We start from the raw sequence: 9872 nt of genomic DNA, 5'->3' as shown, positions 1-9872 counted from the left end.
TCTACTGAAATTCAAGTTACATTTAGTTACACTCCTCCTATTCTGCGTTTATTTCATGAAAATTTGGTCTACACTAGGTGGAGTATTTGTTTTCTGGACGGAACTTGTGTAAATTTATGATTAATGAAAGGTTCTCTGAGATCATGAAATGCAAAAGAGACGCCCACACAAATCGCAAAACAACAACATGTGAAATCTCAACTTTGCATGAACCAAAGAGATCTTCATGCCACATTTGATAATCCATCAACAGGGGGCGAAGTAATGGTACAAAACGTCTCTAAAAACCGCAAAACTGAAAATTCGTATTTCTCCTTGGCATAGACCTAATGAACCTCCATACCAGTTTTGGTGAACATTCATCCACACCCTGCAAAGTTGTTACATGAACTTACGAAAGAAAGTACTGTTATATTTTTACCACTGTTTCGACCGTTGTTGATAAATCTTCACCAAATTTAGTATGAAGGTTTCTTTGGATCTACAGTCATGTGAAAAAGTTAGGGCACCCTATCAAAGCCTGTGTATTTTTGTATCATTTTTGGGTATATGGATATTTAATCTCAATACTTAAAATACTGAAATATTATAGAAATATAACTAAACAATTAAAAGTGAGGAAAATGTTAGGACACCTCAACATTTATTCCCACTTAAAATGGCTCAACTCACACACAGGGATATCACACCAGGTGTATATGATTAGAAGATCGTTACTCAGCATTTTGAATGAGGCTTGCCCTATTTAAACCTCGGACATTTAATTTGGTGTGCTCCTGACTGTTGAAGTGAGAGTGAGCACCATGGTGAGAGCAAAAGAGCTGTCTGAGGCCTTCAGAAAGAAAATTGTAGCAGCTTATGAGTCTGGTAAGGGATTTAAAAAGATTTTGAAATCAGCCATTCCACTGTCCGGAAAATAGTCAACACGTGGAGGGCTTTCAAAACAACTGCCAACATGCCCAGGTCTGGTCGTCCAAGCAAAGTCACCCCGAGAGCTGACCGCAAGATCTTAAAAGAGGTCTCCAAGCACCCTAACATGTCATCATGGAACCTACAGCAGGCTCTGGCTAGCTACTGTTGATGTGAAAGTGCATGCCTCTACAATCAGAAAGAGACTGCACAAGTTTAACTTGCATGGGAGGTGTGCAAGGAGGAAACCTTTGCTCTCTAAGAGAAACATCAAGGCCAGACTGAAGTTTGCCAAAGAGAATGTAGACAAAGACCAGGACTTCTGGAATAAAGTTCTTTGGACAGATGAGTCCAGAATTGAATTATTTGGACACCAGAACAGAGGACATGTTTGGTGTAAACCAAATACAGCATTCCAAAAAAGGAACCTCACACCAACTGTGAAGCATGGAGGTGGAAGTGTCACGATTTGGGGCTGCTTTGCTGCAGCAGGACCTGGACAGCTCACAACCATAGAATCCACCATGAATTCTGCTGTGTATCAGAGGGTGCTTGAGGATCATGTGAGACCATCTGTAAGAAAATTAAAGCTGAAGCAGAACTGGACCCTGCAACACGACAATGACCCAAAACATACCAGTAAATCCACCAAGGACTGGCTGTAAACTAAGAAATGGAGAGTTCTGGAATGGCCGAGTCAAAGCCAAGATCTTAATCCCATTGAGTTGCTGTGGGGTGACTTGAAACGGGCTGTACATGCAAGAAACCCCTCAAACATCTCGCAGCTGAAAGAATTCTACATTGAGGAGTGGGGCAAACATTCTTCAGACCGATGTCAGAGACTGGTAGATGGCTACAAGAAGCGTCCCACTGCAGTTATTTCAGCCAAAGAGGGTAACACTAGTTATTAGGGGGTAGGATGTCCTAACTTTTTCCTCAGTTAGAATATGCATTTTTGTAGATTTACATTTACAGAAGATCTTGAAAAGTGTTTTCTTCAGTTTTAATTGTTTAGTTATATTTCTATAGTCTCTCAGTGTTGTTGAAATTGAGATTATATATCCAGAAATGTTACAAAAATACACAGGCTTTCATAGGGTGTTCTAACTTTTTCACATGACTGTACATTATATCGGTCACTGGTTACGTAATTTACGTTTACCTTAATTATTTTCACAATTATTTAAAGGTAGATGATAATTGAATAGGAGGTATATGCAAACATGCGGTTTAACATTTTGTGTTACAGTTTTTATAGGCATTTTTAACAATTATATATAAGGAAAGCAACTTTTTATGTCCTAAAATAACCTTTCATTAATCATGAATTTACGTAACTTCCATCCACTGGACGGGTACTCCAGCTACTTTCAAATGAGCCAAGCGTGTTTAGGCGTGCGATTCGTAATCTGAGGGTCGCGGGTTCGCATCCCCGTCGCGCCGAACATGCTCGCTCTTTCAGCCGTGGGGGCGTTATAATGTGACGGTCAATCCCACTATTCATTGGTAAAAGAGTAGCCCAAGAGTTGGCGATGGGTGGTGATGATCAGCTGCCTTCCCTCTAGTGTTACGCTGCTAAATTAGGGATGGCTAACGCAGATAGCTCTCGAGTAGCTTTGCGCGAAATTCAAACCAAACGAAACCTTTAACACCTATTAAAAACAGAGAAAGCCTACGGAATTTTTAGAGTGTCTCTATCTACTTGAATTTTGTGGAATAACGAAACCCTTGAAACAATTGTTGTCACTCTTTTTTGGTAGATGGCGCTAGTTGTATAAAAGAATATAACAAATGTGATATACCGGTCTCATCTGATGACAACTCGTGTATCGTACACTTACTGTTCGCAGGACCCGTACATAAGCACTTGCTATGTCTTATTAAGTCTTTCGAGATTGATCCCGGATAATTTTAGATTTTTCCAACCCCATATAAAGTAGCAGTATAATTAAATGTATCAGAACTACGTTTTAACAGTTTTGGTTTGTATGACTTTTACAAGCTGACGATAAAAGATTACAACTACATTAGGTCTAGTACCTTTTCAAACACTACATTCTTTATACAGTCCAATTTGAAGAATTAGAAGAGTATAGTATTTTAGCTTGTAAATTGCATTCACACCATCACAATTGTTACTATACCACAGAAACGCTACTAAGCAGTGGCACATAGGGCTCGTGACCTGGTTATATTTGACAGCGCTTCGAATCCTCGGCTGATATCTTGAAAACTCAGAATAAAAAAAAAAAGATCGTTATCATAGTGAAACGCCGAAAATTCCCACGCCTATAGGCCTGAACTTCGAATCTTTTAGGCACTTAACGACACTTCTATTATAACGAAAGTTGTATCAGAGAATGCCCCAGGAGTTTCTATATATGGATGGCACGAATATCCGTATTAAAGCAATACAAAAGTTATGTGGATTTTATTCCCTAAACGTCATCATAATATAGATATAAAGAGTTACCTGGTACAGTCATTATATCTCCAATGAATGTGCCGCGTTTCAGTTAACCACAACGTTTCGAATTCAAAAACTGGCGAATAATAATAATAGCCAAAACAGAAATTTCTCAGTTTTATTCATCATAATCTTTCTTCAACAGATCTAGAGCCTACTTAGTTTTAGCAATAACTATAATGTCACCATTTGATAGAACAAACTATAAGTTTTACGATTTTTGACTATCTATTTTATTATTATTGTATGCAAAATGTAACAAAAAGACAAAAACCTAATTCCAGTGTAAAGGATGTTATTACTCCTTGAAGTTAGTTTTTTTTAACGAAATTCAGTGTTTCTTTAAAAAGCTAAAGTGCATTCTGAAATATGGGAAGTAAAAAAAATCAATACACATACACGTCATCAGAAGCTAGATACCTGGTACAATCGCTCTGTCTGTGGTGTATATGTCGCTTTTCAGCTATCCAGAGCGTCTTAAATTCGAAAATTGGCGAACAGCCAAAACCGAGATTTCTTATTTTCGTTCATCATCATCCCTCTTTAACAGACTTAGCGCCTACCTAGCTCTAGCTGTAACTAGAATTTTATCATCATTAGACAAAATAAAACAGACTTTATGATATCGTGTTACTTATTTTATTATTTGCAAAAGTTACGAAGTTTTATAATACACTATAATCTAATAACCCATATAACCTCATTGGCAAAAGAAATATAACCAGAATCCCCTGTCGTAAAATATTACTCTATTGTAAAGTAGTCATAAAAGTAGAATTCTAAAATTAACTAAAGGAAAGGTATAATAATGAAAACTGAGATTCTGTTCAAACACCAAGCTGTCAATATACAAAGTGGGAAAGTTGTTAACGTAGAGATTTATTTCCCATGTAAAGTCGAGACAGCTTTGTCTGTTATATAATCATTAGCCAATCAAGTGATGCTCCACTTCGATCCCTGTCTTGTATGTTTCTTTTCTTTCAATTTCGATAGCCAGCTCAACATAGTTTTTTATTTAGCGATATTTCTTTCCTAATACTTGTACAAATTGTGTTCCGACTACTATTGTGTTTGTTGTATCCCAGCTTGCCTGATGAGCTGTAGATTAAGCAAAATGCGTTGTCAGCAATAGATATTACAAACATAGTGTGGTTAGAATGCTATTATTCTATAATATCCAAGATACTGGATGAATAATGTAGTGTTTAAAATGTAAATGGCCCAAAATAATGTCTAATTGTACACTTTAACATTGTTCGGCGATAAGTAATTAGTACAATGCCAACGAAAACGTTTCGTTTTTGGACGGGTACGTTCGTATATTTTTTACTCTCAGCTCATCAAAATGTGCCAAGATCAGGAGGTAGAGAATTTCTAAAAACAGAAATATATCTTGTTCTTAATGACATCGTAAACTAGAGGAATATGAAATAACGTATGGTACCAGGGCCACCTATAAAGATATCTGTAACAGGTCATAACTCAAGCGTGGTAAGCAAAGTGCGGAATTTTGTAACAGGTGCGAATCTACGGACATAGAAATCAGGACAAAAGCCGTCTACTTGCCCCAGGTAACAGTATATATCATAATGAAGAAAGAGCTATATCTGAAAAAAAGAAAACGATAATCATTGCTTCCCTTACATATCTGTTCAAGAGCCACATGTTTAAGCAGGTAGAGAATGAAACAAGTATTCATGCTATTATATATAACGATATTTCAGTCAGGTCACTAGACGAGGCAGCTTTAGATTTCTGTGCGATTGGATAATTCCATAATCCATCTAATGTATAAGGAAAATAGCATTGAGATAGAGTCCTTTTCAATGAAAAGTATGCTGTAGGACTGTTTTCAAGATTCACGATAACGCACGACTGGACGTACCGTCATGAACTATAAAGACCTAGTGAAGCTCGAAATTCGTTTTACTGTAAGACACTCAACTTCCTTATAATCTTAATTTACTTATAGTATTAAATAACTAGCTAGGCTTGAAAGAAATTAGTGTGTAATTCTCTAAAACTGAATCCTTCTTATATGTTCATTCTGTACCTTAAATTTTAAACCAAGCAAAATGCCACTGTATAATAAGTTAATATAACGTTAACAAACCATTCTGATGTCATATATATATATTATTCGCAATAGGTTTGCTTTATTCTTTAGAATAACTTTTTTAAATGGAGTAGAAGATAAAGCTTCTTTAGCGACATTAACCTTAACCTCAAGATATGAAGCAGAATAGGTTGTGCCAGCTTCAGATATTCGAAATCAATTTCACTCAAAATTTTATGAATAGAAACAGCATAAAATGTTTACTGTTTAAAATGAAAATACTTTACCGAAGTTAAGAAAAATTTCATTGGTGACTTTTTCAATCATCAACATAACTGAGCTATTAGATGTCGAAGGTTTAGCTGTTACATGATCACATATATGTGTTTTGGCTGCTAGTGTGAGTTAATATTTTAAAATTAAAACTGTCGGGTGTGGCCTGGTATGGTCAGGCGATTAGGGTGCTCGACTCGCAGTCCTAAGGTTACAGGTTCGAAACCCCCTCCTATCAAATATGCTCGTCCTTTCAGCTATGAGAACGTTATAATATTACGGGCAATCCTACTATTTGCTGATAAAATAGTAGCTCAAGAGTCGGTAGTATTTCGTGATAACTAGGTGACTTCCCTCTAGTCTTTGCGCGAAATTCAAAACAAACAAGACATGTTGCCCAGTATTTTGTTCAGTACAGTTGGATGATACATTCATGAACAATGATTATTTCAAGAACACGTAATATTTCGCGTCAATTGTGTAACCTAGAAGACAGATGGTTACACTTTTCTTCCTGTTATTTACAAGGTATATTGTATGCCACACTCATAGAGCGCCGTTAGTTTCACTACCATCCAAGATATAAATAAATTATTGTCTAGTTACTTACAAGATATTCCACCTACTTGTAGCTTAGGATACGTAAGTTATTTGCTAATTATTTTGTTATATTGGTTTATTTGTTTGTTTGTTTTTTAATTTCGCGCAAAACTACACGAGGGCTGTCTGCGCTAACCGTCCCTAATTTAGCAGCTAGTCATCACCATCCACCGCCAATTCTTGGGCTAGTCCGTTACTAATGAATAATGTGATTGACCGTAACATTCTAACACTCCCACGGCTGAAAGGGCGAGCATGTTTGGTGTGACGGGATTCGAATCCGCGACCTTAAATTGCGAGTCGAGCGCCATAGCCACCTGGGCATGCTAGGCCAATGTTACCTTGGAGATGTCAAGTACCTTTCACCATGTTAATTACCATAGAATTAATAGTATTCTAGAATTTCTTTGTTATCCAGAAGATAAAAGTTATAACAGTATTTTTGAAACACTCAATATACCTCACTTGTTGAGGAGATACAACATAGCTTCGAGTATTACTAGTGTGTAGAAAATAAGATATCTCACGTTTGTTCGGTAACCTAGAAGATTCAACAAAGCTTTCGGCGTTACTCTAAGACATCTTAGAGTCGTTCTTAACTTACTTTGGAGATTTCATATACACGACAAATTTCTGTTAGCAGTGTATTAGGCTTACAAATGTTGACGAGAAAAGTAACGTAACAATAACAACCAACGTGTTCGCATAAAGCTGATATCCTTGTTGTAAGACCTTACAGTTTTACAAACTGATAATTTGTATGTAATACATTTATATATACTACAGCTAAGATAATTTAAAAGTCAATGAAACCTAAACCTACAAATATTTTTTTTAAGTTTCAATATTTGTTCTCATGTTAAGTGTGAATAACAACTAATTCACATCATTTTATTTATGTCATTATTTTTTCCGTTTTGTGATAAATGTTACAGTAACTTGTATTTCTCTGTTCTGGAAAGGTATAATATATTAACATTACTTTACTAGATCCGAGAAGAAAATGAAATAACAGTTGATACTAACAGATATATACTCAATATTTTTAATTATATTATTTCTATGTTTGGTTTTAAGTATACTTTCAAAGGATAAATCGTATTAAACCATTGTTTTCACACAAATACTTGTTTGTGTGCTTGTGCGAGATATGTGTTGACCATTTTGGGCATGAAGTATCCCACAATTCACGTTTTTCACAGGCTTAGAATAATTAATTATCATAAATAGGGTAGTACTTATAGTATGAATAGGCCTGATGTGCAATTCAAATATCAAACACACTGCAAAGAGCATGTAAACAAAACTTTATAAGCACTTTACACGCACTGTCGAGTAGTAAATAAAACAACTGCAGAGTAATGAGTCATCAACGCACTTGAGAAAGTCGTTAGAGTAGAAAACAAATCCACAAAACTGCAAATTTGTCAATGTCACGACATGACTGACTGACTGACAAACATTGTTGAAAAGGCATAGCTTTCTCTGTCTTTATCTTATGCAAATCTAAATATACATGACTGAATTACGCTACCTTCATTAAAAACGTTTTTCTTAGTTTTACTTAATAATAACCATTTTGTAATACTACTAACGAGTTAACAGCACACTAGTAGCCATATTCTATAATTATGACAGACTCTGCGATTTTCCAATTACCAATTCGCCTTCATATCATATGTGGATGCACCATTGCTTGTGTGCATACTCTGAATAATCAGCCTCTAGCTGTATTAGCTAGATAAATAACGTGGACGACGTGATTTTTCCATATCTAGGTTCTAACTATGACCTAACATTTGAAAGTAAAGTTTTTATTTCTATAAAACTAACTTGAAGGTTCTGTGTTGGATAAAGCAACTCTATTATTGCATATGGTGCTTAAGACGCGAATCTTCTAGATAAGGACGAATGCTACCGCTGCCGAAGTCTTACACTGCTTTTCCAGAGTGCTCCTGACTAAAAACAAGAATGATAAATTGTATAATTTACCTTTCAAGCTAAATGTAGCCTACTGATATTTAAAGTTGTACTTAACAGTGCAATTTTTTAAACTGTGCCTTTCCACGAAATAAAACGAGGAAAAAGGAAAAGACCTTATCTTTATAACCACGAAAATTCTTTGAAGCAGCAAATAGAAGATCACTGCAAAAATAGAGATAAGATTAGAAACAGTAATGTTAAATATGTGAAACAAACCTTAATTATTAATCCAGCCAAAGAATTGTTTGCTTGTTTGTTTTGGAATTTCGCACAAAGCTACTCGAGGGCTATCTGTGCTATCCGTCCCTAATTTAGCAGTGTAAGACTAGAGGAAAGGCAGCTAGTCATCACCACCCACCGCTAATTCTTGGGCTACTCTTTTACCAACGAATAGTAAGATTGACCGTCACATTATAACGCCCCCACGGCTGAAAGGGCGAGCATGTTTGGCGCGACGGGGATGCGAACCCGCGACCCTCGGATTACGAGTCGCACGCCTTAACACGCTTGGCCATGCCGGGCCAACCAGCCAAACAAAAGACTGTCATCTTTAAACAGAAGCAAAACTATAGCAAAAATGTCAGAAAAAGCCAAGAAAAATCGAGAGCTAGCTCTAAGAAAAGCTACGAGAAGGCTAAGCCAAGGACCCAGTCACTTTCGAGATTTAGTACCAAAACAAAATAAATAAACTACAAGACAAGATGTAGAATTTGTTTTAATAAGAATATTGGGAAGTAGGAATATGAACACCAAAAATAAACGAAACAAGGTAGGTGATTTTTGACACGGTGCAACCTCAAAGTGGGTGTGTCTATTTTTCGCTAATTCTTAATTAGTGTTTTATGTTGAGTTTTGATCCAATTATAGATTTTAATCAAGTTTTATCTGTAGCTAATCCTTTTTAAATACTCATAAAATTTTAAAGTTTCAAAAAAACAGTAGCTTTCATACTATTCTTCAAGTACACTCTTCACCAGTTAAGTAGCTATAATGTTTCCCATAAGCAAAATGTGACTAGTGAAGTTTCCTGTCTCACTTCTGACATTAAACACTCCCTTATGATGTCATCAGTTCGTTAGAGTCACGTGATTTGATTACATACATGTATCTTTATTGGGTTATTGGAACAAGGTGTACAACAGAGAAAGTTAGCTATACACACTGTTCATTTAGTTTGAACAATTACCAAGTTGCAAAAAGCACACAAAGTAGGAATGGACGGAAAGATGGTCACACCATCTTTGAATTTGTAACTTGTCAAAAACCATCAAGTACTGTAATGCCATCTGCATCGTCTCTACCTTATTTCCTTACTTTTTGATTCTCCAATTCTTACTTCATAATTTTGCATTTAAAAGTTTTTTTATACTTGTTTAATTACTATAGGTTATTAAGTCTGCTAGTTCATTAATCTAAGCTTCGATGATAATAACAGTGATAAAAGTTAAAACTTATTTATTATCGGATACACAGAGTAGAATGACTAAGATTACAATGCTTCACCAGGTTAACCAGGCATTATCTGGTAGAATAAACTACAACGAGTAAATTCGTGATTTAGATCACATGAACAACTAGCAAATG

This window comes from Tachypleus tridentatus, chromosome 8, assembly GCF_004210375.1.
Source record: "Tachypleus tridentatus isolate NWPU-2018 chromosome 8, ASM421037v1, whole genome shotgun sequence".
NCBI lineage: Eukaryota > Metazoa > Arthropoda > Merostomata > Xiphosura > Limulidae > Tachypleus > Tachypleus tridentatus.
This window is presented reverse-complemented; position numbering follows the sequence as displayed.